The following is a 13,772-nucleotide window of genomic DNA, read 5'->3' as shown; positions in this document are numbered from 1 at the left end:
TTCTCAGTGTATCGTATCAGGGGTATCATTGTTTCATATCACGATGTCCACAAGATACCACTGATGGTCTTAACCTTAATTACTTAGTTAAATTGGTATTTGCCAAGCTTCTTTACTGTATTTTTTTCCCCTTTCCATACTCTATTCTGTGGAAGTGAGTCACTAAGTCTTGCCTACTCTTAAGAAATAACTGCGTATCATATTTAGAATTCTATAGATTACTTTCTTCTCCATTTATTTTAAATGTATATTGGCATGGATACATGCATATTTATTTTACATGTGGAGTCATAAGCTAATACTGCATTAGTCTCTTACTTAGATTTTTCTGGCTTTGACCAAAGACCGCTTTCAGATTTGCTCTTGTGGCCCAGTGACATCCCCCTGTCCTTTGTTTTTGAGTACTTTGTTAACTTTCTGGTATTACAGGATTCTCCAGGCTCATCTCATATTTTCGCTGCCACAGCTACCAAATCAGCCAATCTTCCAAGGGTCTCTCATTTCATTGTAGAATGATATCCAGAAAGCACGATCTGGGTGCTGAGTGTTCTGTTTGCTACCAGGGGAGGTGCTGTTCTAATTGTGAATCAAGTTGATCAGAATCAGTCTTTCTTTAAATAAACTGATAAATAGAGGAATACTAATAATTCTATTTGAAATGATTACCTTATTTTGGCTAATTGATTGGAATTTTCATAACTTATCATGTTGCAATAAGAGTAGAGAAAATAGATTTTTTACCAAATCTTGCAGCAAGGTGATTGACATTTTTCTTACATTCACTCTTGGCTAAGTTTTCATTATCTTGGTTCCCTGGTATAGTGGGACATTAGGGATGTTTTATTTGAAGAGTTTGAGTCTATGGATGCATTATATTGCCAGCATTATTTTATAATCTGCTAGATAATACTATATTAATAGTAGTTAATTGGTCTCTTCAGTTAATAGTGTAAACCTTGAATAGAACAATTATTTCAGGCCTAATTATAGTTTATGGAAGTTTTGAAATTTCTATCCTAGTTTCCGACCCTAATTTGAAGATCATAGTCGTCTTTGATCTTTGTAAGGTTAAAATATTTTCTGAAAAGTTCTGCTATGACATGTTAAACTGTGTGTAGGAAACAATCGTAGCCATAGGAATCAACTTATTCTCACTGAATGTTCATGATGTGCAAGAGATTGTTTCGAATGAAAGCCTGAAATCTTGAGAGGTAAGGCTTTAAACACTTAAATTTCCTATATGGATAAAGTCTTAGTAGTTTGGCTTCTACCATTCATGTAAAACTACACATGCTGTAAAACGTTCATGGCCATGTATAAAGGATTTAAAGAAATTGAAACTTCACTTAAAGCAGGTTCCTGCTTGATGTGAATAAGAGTGTTGCTTTGTGAGGAAGAAAATATATCTCTGGCCTTTTTTTCCCTAGGAGCAAAGAAATGGTCTCCAGTGATCTGTCACTGGGCATTGTGTTAAGTAATCCTTAGTAATTTCTCAGTAAAAAAATGCTGGTGAAGCTTTCTGGCTATGCCTCAGTGGTTCTTTTTCAGTGAGGACATTATCAGAGAAGGGAAGAAATTAAGTTTTCCTGTTTCCACTTTTCTTCATTTTTGGCTTTATCTATAAGTTTATTTCATGTGGGTCTAAGGTAAGAAAACTGAGCACATATTTACTGTATGGCAACGATAGTGTGTGGAATGGTAAATCTCAGTAAGATATGCCCACATCTGAATCCTGGGAATATGTGAATATTGCCATGTTTGGAAGGTGGTTTTTGCGCGTGTAATTATGTTAAAGATGTGAGATGAGAACATCCTGGATTTCTTGGGTAAGATCTAAATTCAATGATAAGTGTCCTTACAAGCATCAGAGGAGGAGAAGGCAATATGAAGACAAGAGGCAAGGATTGGAAGGATGTGGCTACAAGCCAAGGAATACCAACTAGTGCTAGCAGCCACCAGAGGTTGCAAGAGGCAAGGAAAAGATTCTTTTTTTTTTTGGTCAGAGTTTCACTCTGTCGCCCAGGCTGGAGTACAGTGGTGTAATTCTTGGCTCACTGCAACCTCTGCCCCCTGGGTTCAAGTGATTCCGCTTTGTCAGCCTTCTGAGTAGCTGGAATTATAGGTACCTGCCATCACGCCTGGCTAATTTTTGTATTTTTAGTAGAGGTGGGGTTTCACCATGTTGGCCAGCTTGGTCTCAAACTCTTGACTTCAGGTGAATCACCTGCCTCAGCTTCCCAAAGTGCTTGGATTACAAGTGTTAACCACCACGCCCGGTGGAAAAGATTCTTTTCTAGAGCCTTTGAAGGAGTTGTGGCCTTGCTTTTCCCTTTCTCTACAACTGCGAGAGAATAATTTCTGTTGTCACCAGGTTTGTGGAAAATTGTTAGGGCAGCCACAGGAAATTAATCAGTCCACTATGGGCAATGTATTATGCTAAATGCTAGTGGTTATAAGGTCTTTGCTACCAGAAATTCAGAAATTTTTGAAAAGTAAACAAAAATATAATACAATGTTACAAGTTCTGTAAAAAATAATTGTAGGCCGGGCGCGGTGGCTCAAGCCTGTAATCCCAGCACTTTGGGAGGCCGAGGCGGGTGGATCACAAGGTCAGGAAATCGAGACTATCCCTGGCTAACATGGTGAAACCCCGTCTCTACTAAAAATACAAAAAAAAAAAAACTAGCCGGGCGCGGTAGCGGGCGCCTGTAGTCCCAGCTACTCGGGAGGCTGAGGCGGGAGAATGGCGTGAACCCGGGGGGCGGAGCTTGCAGTGAGCCGAGATCTGGCCACTGCGCTCCAGCCTGGGAGACACAGCGAGACTCCGTCTCAAAAAAAAAAAAAAAAAAAAAAAAAAAAAAAAAAAAAAAAAAATTGTATAGAAAGTTCTGAAAGCTTTGAAGGGGATAACTAACTTGGAAGATTTAGAACAGTGGTCCCCAGCCCTTTTAGGACACCAGGGCTTGTTTCATGGAAGGCAATTTTCCCACAGACTGGGAGAGAATGGGAATGGTTTCTATTCAGATCATCAGGCATTAGATTCTCATAAGGAACATGCAACCTAGATCCCTCGCATGCACAGTTCACAGTAGGGTTTGTGCTTCTGAGAATCTCACGCTGCTGCTGATCTGTCAGGAGGCAGAGCGTGGCCCACTGCTCACCTTCTGCTGTGTGGCCTAGCTTCTAACAGGCCATAGACCAGGTACGGGTCCATGGCCCCGGGTATTGGGGCCCCATGATTTAGAGGATTCATTGAGAAAGAAGCATTTTGTCTGGGTTTGAATGATGAGTAAGACTATTCCAGGCAAAAAGGGAGTGGAGGATTAGAGGCAGGGGGACATGTGTATGAAATAGCACATTATGCTCCTTTAAATACCATCTGTGAGATGAGCACCCAACTAAAACTCCAGTATTTTCAAGTATTGAGAGTAGAGCAATTTCTTGAACCCACATTGACAGCTTGATGCTGCCATATCTCAAATTTTAATAGTATGTCTCTGCCCTAAATATTATTAAAGATATTTTAAACAATCACCTTTCATTCATACTTCATCCCTTAATTTTCTGACTCAATCTATTTGGCAGCTTAGAGTGTAGTATGATGTCAGTGACCCACATATAAGACCTTAATTATAGGCATACCTCAGAGATACTGTGGGTTTGGTTCCAGACCACTGCAATAAAGCAAATATCTCAATAAAGCAAGTCACTAGAATTTTTTCATTTTCCCAAAGCATAAAAGTTATGTTTACATTGTAATGACCTATGAAGCATGCAATAGCATTGTGATTAAAAAAAAAAAATCTACATGCCTTAAATTAAAAATACTTTATTGCTTAAAAATGCTAACATTCTTTTGAACTTTAAATGAGTCATAATCTTTTTGCTGGTGGAGAGTCTTGCTTGGATGTTGATGGCTGCTGACTGATCAGGGTGGTGGTTCTGAAGGTTGGGGTAGCCATGGCAGTTCATTGATTTTCACAGCATCTTCACCAGGAGTAGATTCCAACTCAAGAAACGACTTACTTTGTTTATCTATAATAAGCAACTCCTCATCTGTGAAGGTTTCATCGTGAGATTGCAGCAATTAAGTCACATTTTCAGGCTCTACTTCTAATTCTGTTTCTCTTGCTATTTCCACCACATCTTCAGTTACTTACTCCACTGAACTCTTGAACTTCTCCAAGTCATCCGTGAGGGTTGGAATCAGCTTCTTCTAAACTCCTTCTGATGTTGATATTTTGACTTCCTTGCATAAATCACAAATATTCTTAGGACATCTAGAATGATGAATCAGTTCCAGAAAGTTTTCAATTTACTTTGCACAGATCCATCAGAGGAGTCACTATCTATGGCAAGTATATCTTTACATAATGTATTTTTTAAATAATAAGACTTGAAAGTTGAGCTAACTGCTTGATCCTTGGGCTGCAGGAAGGATGTTGTGTTAGCAGGCATGAAAACAGCTTTAATCCAGTTCTACATATGTCTGTGTCAGAGCTCTTGGGTGATTAGGTGCATTGTCAATGAGCAGTAATATTTTTAAAGGAATCTTTTCTGAGCAGTACGTCTCAATGGTAAGTGTGAAGTATTTAGTAAACCATACTGTAAGTAGATGTGCCATTATCCAGGCTTTGTTGTTCCATTTATAAAGGACAGGCAGGGTAGATTTAGCATAATTCTTAAGGGGCCTAGGATTTTCAGAATGGTAAGTGAGCATTGGCTTCAACTTAAAGTCACCGGATACATTATTTCCTAACGGAGAGTCAGCCTGTGCTTTGAGATTATAAAGCCAGTCATTGACTTCTCCTCTCTAAGTGTGAAAGTCCTTGATGGCCTCTTCTTGCAATAGGTTGCTCTTTTGTATACATTGAAAATCTGTTTTTTTGTTTGTTTTTGTTTTTTAGTGTATTCACCTTCATCAGTGATCTTAGCTAGATCTTCTGGATAACTTGCTGCAGCTTCTCCATCAGCATTTGCTGCCTCACCTTCCACTTTTATGTTATGGAGATGGCTTCTTTTCTTTTTTTTTTTTTTTTTTTTTTTTTTTTTTTTTTTTTTACATAAGAAAGTGGCAGTCTTTTATTGCAAATATGCATACACTCTTGGACGAGGTTCTCTGGTCCTCAGGTGTGGGGGGCCAGGGAAGTCGCGCCGGCGCTCTCGGGTGATGTTCTCCGGTCCACAAATGCGGGGGCCGAAGAAGTCACGCTGGCTCCTGCCAGTGGCAGACTTTTATGCATTGGTACTGGAAGGGAGAGGGCAGTGGGCAGGATAAGGGCGTGATAGGGGCGTCTCCATAGAACCAGTCTCAACGGCCGCCTGAAGGCACTTTAGACCGTAACATTTTAATTAGATCGCTCTAATTTCTGACAGAGGCTCGGAAAGTGGTCAGAAATTATCTATGTCCAAGGCTTTTGGGACTTGCGCTCTCGCCCAGACCTGTGCGCCCGCTGTTAAATGGCCCAGGTCTCGTTAGCCTAAACCCCTAAACCCGGCCCTTGGCCCCCACCTCAGCAACTGAGGAGGAATCCACCTCCATTTCAGATGGGGCCGACGGCAGGCGACCTCCCTCCCGACTTTCCAACCCCCCTTCCTATGGACTTCCTACCACCCCTCCCGACGCTCCTCCTTCAGCCACTCCTCTCACCCCTCCCTATGGAGCTCCCACTGCCCCGCCCGACACTCCTCCCTCAGCCACTCCTCTTACTCTCCCATTTCCATCCACACTCGCTCCAAGACCGCGGTAGCGGCCCCCATTAGTCAGCCCTCTATCAGTCAGCCTGCCTCAACCCCCTCTACCAGTCAGCCTGTCTTAACCTACCCTACTGCTCAGTCTGTTCCAACTTCCCCTGCTAGTTTGTTGCCCCCTCCCCCACCCCAAGAAGTTGCTGGAGCCAAAGGCGTGGTTAGAGTCCACGTCCCCTTTTCCTTGGCTGACCTTTCCAAAACTGAAGAACGACTTGGCGACTTCTCAGCCAACCCCACCTAATATTCCAAAGAGTTTCGATACCTAGGCCAGAGCATATAACCTTACCTGGCATGACTTACATGTCATTCTTACTTCCACTCTTAACCCAGAGGAAAGAGTGCATTCTCGCAGCCACCAGGCAACATGCAAATCAATGGCATTTAATCGACGCCACCGTCCTGTTAGGAGAGATGGCTGTCCCGTCCATAGAACCAGATTGAGATTACCAACCACAGCAGCCTGGCCGCCGTAGGAAGGACATTATGGTTCAATGTCTCTTGGCCGGTATGCAGGCAGCCTCTAACAAAGTGGTCAATTTTGATAAACTAAAGGAAATCATCCAGCACCCAGATGAGAACCCGGCTTCCTTCCTAAATCGCCTTACAGAGGCACTAGCCCAATTTACTCGGCTAGACCCCACCTCCCCAGCCGGAGCAGCTGTCCTAGCCTCCTATTTTATCTCCCAGTCAGCCTCAGATATTCGAAAAAAGCTAAAAAAGGTTGAAGATGGGCCTCAAACCCCCATACAGGACTTAGTAAAATTGGCCTTTAAAGTTTTTAACTCCAGAGAAGCAGCAGCTGAGGCCGCAGAGCTAGACAAGGAAAAAAGAAGGGCTGTGCTTCAGGCGCAAGCTCTAGTGGCTGCCCTCCAACCAGCGTTGCCCACTCTGCCGGCAGGGAAGACACAGGGCAAGTCTCCCAGGGGCTCCTGCTATAAATGCGGAGACCCAGGCTTCTTTTCTTAAACCTCATGAACCAAACTCTGCTGGCTTCCAGTGCAACTTTCTCACCTCCCTTGGTCTTCGCAAAATTAAAGAGAGTTGGGAGCTTGACCTGGATTAGGCTTTGGCTTAAGGAAATGTGTGGCTGGTTTGAGCTTCTATCCAGACCACTCAAACTTTCTCCGTCATCAGCATTACAGCTGTTTGGTTTTCTTATTCATGTTTTTGATGGAGTAACACTTTCAGTTTTCTTCTGGAACTTTTCCTTGGCATTCACAACTTGGCTCTTTGGCACAAGAGGCCTGGCTTTTGGTCTGTCTCTGCTTTCATCCTGCCTCCTTCATTAAGCTTACTCATTTCTAGCTTTGATTTAAAGTAAGAGACAGGTGATGCTTCCTTGGACTTGAACACTTAGAGGTCTTTGAGGGTTAATTGGCCCGATTTTAGTGTTATTAAGTCTCAGGGGAGAGATGAAGGAATTGCCAGTTGGTGGAGCAGTAAGAACACACACAACATCTATTTATGAAGTTCACTGTCTTAGAAGGTTAGGGATTGTGTTGCCCCAAAGCCAGTCCCAATAGTAACGTCAAAGATCACAGGTCACCATAACAGATACAATAATAGAAAAGTCTGAAATATTGCAAGAATTACCAAAACGTGACTCATGCTGTTGGAAAAATGGCACTAATGACATGCTCGAGTCAACATTGCCTAAAACTTTTAATTTGTAAAAAAACAAATCAAACCACACACACACACACACACACACACACACACACAGAGTATCTGCAAAGTGCAGTAAAATGGAGTGTAACAAAATAAGGCATACCTGTATAGAGAACTTTTTATACTCTGACAGGGTCAGTAAACTTTTGCGTAAGGGCCAGACAGTAATATTTCAGGCTTTTCTAGCCACATAAGGTCACTGTCATGCCTACATATCATACACACACACACACACACATTTCACACACACACACATTTATTTAACAGCCCTTTAAAAATGTAAAAACTATTCTTTGGGAGCATGCCTTTCAAAAACAGGCCATGGCTGTGTTTCGTCCATAGGTCGTAGTCCACTGACCCCTGTTCTGTGGTAATAAGTTAGATGTTCCTTTTTTCTTTTTGCAGAAGAGTCACGTGTTTCTGCTATAAAGAACAGATATTAAGTATGAATAACTTAAAATATGAGCCAAAATATGATTGGTTGAAACTTATGGCTTTCTAGCCTTAAACAAATACTGAACAAATTTAGAAATAGCCAAAAAATGATCTAGTTTTCTTTGATATATTTGCCTTTTTTATAAGTGGAACTTTTAAAAACACATCTTTTACAGGTCTAAAGATAAAGAGGAAACACATCATCTTGAGGATTTCTGTAACTTCTTTAAAATAATACATTTCTGGTTTAATAACTCATAGTACTTTTCAAAGACCTTTTCCCCCCATTGGCACTAATGTTTTTCAATGCGAGATGTTCTATTGAATTTTTAAAGACACTTAAACAAAAATGTGTTCTTTAGGGTGAATGATTAATTGGGCTTTTCAGATTATCTTGTGAAAGAGTTTTGTTATTAGGTTGTCTTCTGATTTTTCAATCACAGCTCGTGAAACATCCTCAAATGCTTGTAGCTTTAGAATTTTTTGGCAGGTTACATTAGAATTACTTTAAATTCTCTTAAGGTAAATTGATTATAGATATTTTAAAGATTTATTTAATTTTTTAAAAAAGAAGCCTCTTGTAAGGTGATTTATTTTTGATTTCAACAAAAGACACAAATTAAGTATTATAAGAACTTTATTGGTACCTTAAATAACAAGAATATTAAGAATATTTGAAAAGTTGTCTTATGATTCAGATTTTCTTTCAGGCTACAGTACAGTACCATCTGTTCTGTTTTGCCTTCACTGAGTACATCAAGTTCAAGTGAATCAATAAAATTTGCTAATGTAAAAGGTTAATTTTTGATATAACTTATTCTTATTTATTTATTTATTTTTTTGAGACATAGTCTTGCTCTGTCGCCCAGGCTGGAGTCCAATGGTGCGATCTTGGCTCACTGCAACCCCTGCCCCCTGGGTTCAAGCAGTTCTCCTGCCTCAGCCTCCTGAGTAGTTAGGATTAAAGGCACCCACCACCATGCCTGGCTAAGTTTTGTATTTTTAGTGGAGACGGGGTTTCGCCATGTTGGTCAGGCAGGTCTCCTACTCCTGACCTCAGGTGATATGCCCGCCTCAGCCTCCCGGTGTAACTTATATTATTGAAGTCAATTTCAAATACACAATTAGAATACATCACATCTTCTTGGGCTTCATGTAGTACTCATATCCTATCTGCAGATTACAAACCCTTGAGTTCTTACCTTTAGCATTGTTCTTATTTTTGCTGTGTCTCTCACCTCTGTGCCCTCGTTTGATAACAGGGTCCCAAGTAAATTTAACTCAACCAAGACCAACCAGCTGTGATATGATTGGTGAAGTTGGCAAAAAATAATTTAGAATCTAGTTATTTCCAGGGCCTGTTTAGTTGCTTTCCCCTCTGAGCACTACATTACCTGTAAAGTAGGAAAAATGCATGTTTTGCATTTGTTGGGAGGGTTACAGAACAACTCTGTAGAAAGCATCATTTCAGTGTTTGGTATAAAGAAAGGCCAGCAAGAGAGTAGCTGATATTGTTATTAGACACTGTTCCTACTCACCAATCTAGAGGAAGAGACAGAATACATTGGGTTACTATTTATTATTACGATCTATCGTTAGAACTGTAATTCTTGTAGCAGAGGGAGAGTCATGATAAATCCATGCCAGAGGTTCTAAGAATGATCTGTTGAGGACTGCCCTATAAGCCACACCTTGATGGGTGGGTTGCATTTGAATGGGTGGAGAAAGAGGATGGGGCTGTCCAACATAGGAAGCGACTTGAGCTCTGGGCGAGGCAGGAATTGTTGGGTGTGTAGAGGGCAGACGTCCACTCTGGCCAATTTAGCATTCAGAAATGCTTTCTTGGGAAATAGACAGTGCTTTCAAAGACTTAAGCCTACAGAGAAACATGTGACATTTCACTTTAGAAAATCTAAATTTCCAAATTTTCTTGAAAAAATTGAAAATCTTCTAACCATTGGCTAAAGTTTACTATCCTCTCTTAGTCCCACATCATTTCAATATTATAGTCTTTCCTGTTTTTTTCCCCCAAAAGTTTTAGCTATGATTGTCACTTCATTTTTCCATTTTACTTTCCTAATTATTTTGTTTCTCTAGAAATGTGATATATAACTTCCAGTTTATTAAAAGCTTCTATGTTTCTTTTTAGTAAAAATGGATAAGTTTTCATAATTTCACTTCGGTAGATACTTGATAGTAGTTGCTGTTGTGAATGTCCCCTTTGCTCTTTATATTTCTTAAGTGATCATTGTTGGTGTGTTCTTGTAGGAAATTTCCATTGACTTGAACTAACTTTTTGTGTTGAAGAACTGTCTTGTAATTTTTATTTTACTAAGAATTACAGTCAAGAATAGTTTTACAATTTTATCAAATGCTTTTGAACATCTTACGATTTTCTTCTTTGAAATATTGATGCTTTGACATCGTGGTATGTTGCTTTTAACTAATAAATTAAAAGTGTTTTGGAGTACCTCTTACATCATTGAAATGATCTGTTCTTTTAAAAATTATTACAAAATATATTATCTATTCTTCAGTGTTGGAAAACTTTATGTATCTGTTAACTTTTAAAAATAATCAATTACTTACTCCCCCCAGTGCTCCCTGCACTCCAGCAAAGCTGTTTTGCAGTGATTGATCCAGTCAGGTCTCTTATTTAGGGGGAAAAAAAGATTGACATTAACATTTACGTTCAATAATTTTCTAGCTACTTTTAAATTTAGTAGCAGAAATTTAAAGATAATATATGTTAAAAAATTTCCATGTGGTAGTTAAAAGTGATTCTTAATTTCATATTTATATTTTTATATCTTCAAAAATAAACTAGTTTATGATTTGTCTGTTTTATCAATTATTTTTTTCAAATATTCATGTTTATTACATTTTTTGTTTTTTGATTGCATTTTCTGTTTCTTTTTTTGAAGTGTTTGGATTTTATACTTAGTTGTTAATTTCTAGTTAGAAAATCTAACATGCCATTTCTGTGTTTTGGATTTTATTGAAAACTCTTTGTCATAAAATGATTAATTTAGATAAATTTCCACATATCCTTGACCCTTGAACAATATGGATTTGAACTGTAGAGGTCCACTTATACGTGAATTGTCTTCTACCTATGCTACCCTTGAGACAAGACAAATTCTTCCTTTTCCTCTTCTTCCTCCTCCCCCTCCTCCTTAGGCTACTCAGTTTTAAGGCAATGAAGATGAAGATCTTTATGATGATTCACTTCCACTTAATCAATAGTAAATATGTTTTTTTCTTATGATTTTTTTGAATAACATTTTCTTTTCTCTAGTTTATTATAAGAATATAGTGTATAATACACATAACATATGTATAGCAGTGGTGTTAATCAAGTGTTTATGTTATCAATAAGGCTTAGGTCAATAGCCGGCTACTAGTATTTAAGGTTTTGGTGAGTCAAAAGTTATGCATAGGTTTGTGACTGCACGGTAGGTTAGTGCCCCAACTCCCATGACCCTCACCTCCCACATTCAAAGGTCAACTGTATGTTTGAAAATATAGGGTATTTACTCTTCATATAAAATTTGATATAAATGTGTTAACTTCTGTCTCTTGCTCTTAAAGAGTTCCACTTAGATTCTTGAAGAAAAATAATATGTCAATGAATATATTTAGAGTTTTTGAAAGAGTTGTACAGAAATTGGAGTGAGAATGAAGTGGTCATCTGAATTGCTAATAGTATTGAAAAAGTTTATCCATCAGGTATAACTCCCAATGCAATCCCTCCCCCCCTCCCCCCTCCCCGTGATAGGCCCCAGTGTGTGATGTTCCCTTTCCCGAGTAAATGACGAGTTGATGGGTGCTGACGAGTTGATGGGTGCAGCACACCAACATGGCACAAGTATACATATGTAACAAACCTGCATGTTATGCACATGTACCCTAGAACTTAAAGTATAATAATAATTTAAAAAAAAAAAAAAAAGAAAAAGTTTATCCAAAGAGACTCTACGTAAACCAGAATGATATATGGTTTATTTAGACAAATTACCATTATTATTATTATTGCTATTGCAGATAACATATTCATATACTCAAAGAGGTAAGGGACATGTGTTAAAAGAAATTTGAAAGAGCCTTTTAATGATTTCTATTGTGAGTTAAGCATTTATAATACATTCACTTCCTTGTGTGGAAGATGAATAATGCCACAGTGAAGAAGTAAAGTAGTAAAAATAATGTGACTTAATAGCACATTGAAAACTTAGCCAGTATTTTCATGGAATGGAAATTAAAGGACCATATGTATAGTATATAAGACTAATCTTTGTTAATAAGACAAATTGTCTGATGTCGTACCTCATGACTAAATATTTTTGCTTTCACAGTTGCTTAAAACTTTGTAAACATCAATTGTCTTGACCACTTGTTGGCACCAGAATCTAAAGGTCATGTTCCACTTTGTATTTCTTATCTTTGCTCTTCATCGATTCCTGCTCTGACCCAGTTGAGGTACACGTTCTTTTCCAGGATAGGGCAACCCTTAATGGTTTGTCTTGGCTTTCCCTGATTTCTGCTTTCTGATATGTGGTTTATTTCTCTGCCTTTTATTTCAAGGATAGAGCCACCCTTAATGGTATGTCTTGGCTTTCCCTGATTTTTAGTTTCTGATATGTAGTTTATTTCTCTGCCTTTTATTCTTTATATTGGTTCACATACATGCGCGTGCGCACAAATACATACACAGTGAGAGAGACCTCAGATTTAAGTAAGTCCAACATACAATGATCTAAGAAAGTGAAGAGTTAACTTTCCTTTTTATTTTTATTTCTCTAGAGATATTATTACCTTGAAATTCAACCTATTTATTTTAACTTAGTGACATTGCTGTTTCAAATTTTGGTTGGAGAGTTTGGAGAAGAATTGATTGCATAGGGACCCTCCCCTAGAATAGTTAGAAACCAAACTAGGAATACATGTGTATCTCCTAAAGGCATCTGCTATGGTCTGTTGATGTCCCACCAAAATGTATTTTGAAACTTAATCTCCAATGCAGTAGTATTAAGAAGTGGGGCCTTTGGGAGCTTATTAGGTTATGGGCGCTCTACCCTTATGAATGGGATTAGTGCCCTTATAAAAGAGTTCAAGGGAGTACCCTAGCCCCACACATCCCTTCCACCATGTGAAGGCAAGTGCCATCTGTGAGGAATGGGCCTTCCTCAGACACCAGATCTGCTGGTGCCTTGATCTTGGACTTCTGAGCTTCCAGAACTATGATAAATAAATTTCTATTGTTTATAAATTACCCAGTCTGAGGTGTTTTGTCATAGCAGCATCTATAATATAAGACAGCATCTTTAGTTTTTTTTTCCTTTGAGCTCTTTTGCATTGGACCTGACTTTCTTGCCAAGATTTTACGATCATAATATAGAGGAAGCATCAGAAAGTCTTTCATGAATTGTTTGGCTTGGCTGTGGGAAGATAGATTTGAGTTACTACACACCTTACTGTCTTGGCATATAGAGTAAAATACCTAACAATAGTTGTGTTGGAGCAGGTGTCTAATGATCATCTGTTTAGCGCAGTGCAGTCATGTGTTTTCTAGGCAGTTACATTTTGTTGAATATTATTTATTCATGGTCTTGGTAACTCAGTGAAAATGCAGAATTCCTGTGAATACAGTTGTTTTAAGTATGCCCTGATTTTTATCTCCAGAAAAATAGCATTATTGCTTAGCAATGCGATGAATATTTTGAAAACTTTTTAAGAAAATATATACCTTGAAGTATAGTGTTGAGTAAAAGAAGTGGGAATTCAGTTATAAAGTGCCCCAAATTGGTCTGAGTTTTATTATGGTAGAAACTATTAATTTCTTCTTGTAGTGAAGTATATTAATCACAATTTCACCAATATTTAAAGTAATAAGTGATGTTTTTTAGATAATTAAATGA

General features: G+C 38.6%; 1 protein-coding gene across 9 annotated transcripts in view; it reads left to right on the top strand.

The window, feature by feature from the left end:
• The window catches only part of KLF12 (Kruppel like factor 12), a 453,886-nt gene that overhangs the window by 16,658 nt on the left and 423,456 nt on the right, over positions 1-13,772 (top strand). The window lies entirely within an intron of this gene.

Source organism: Papio anubis, chromosome 15, assembly GCF_008728515.1.
Source record: "Papio anubis isolate 15944 chromosome 15, Panubis1.0, whole genome shotgun sequence".
Lineage (NCBI taxonomy): Eukaryota > Metazoa > Chordata > Mammalia > Primates > Cercopithecidae > Papio > Papio anubis.
This window is presented reverse-complemented; position numbering and strand designations above follow the sequence as displayed.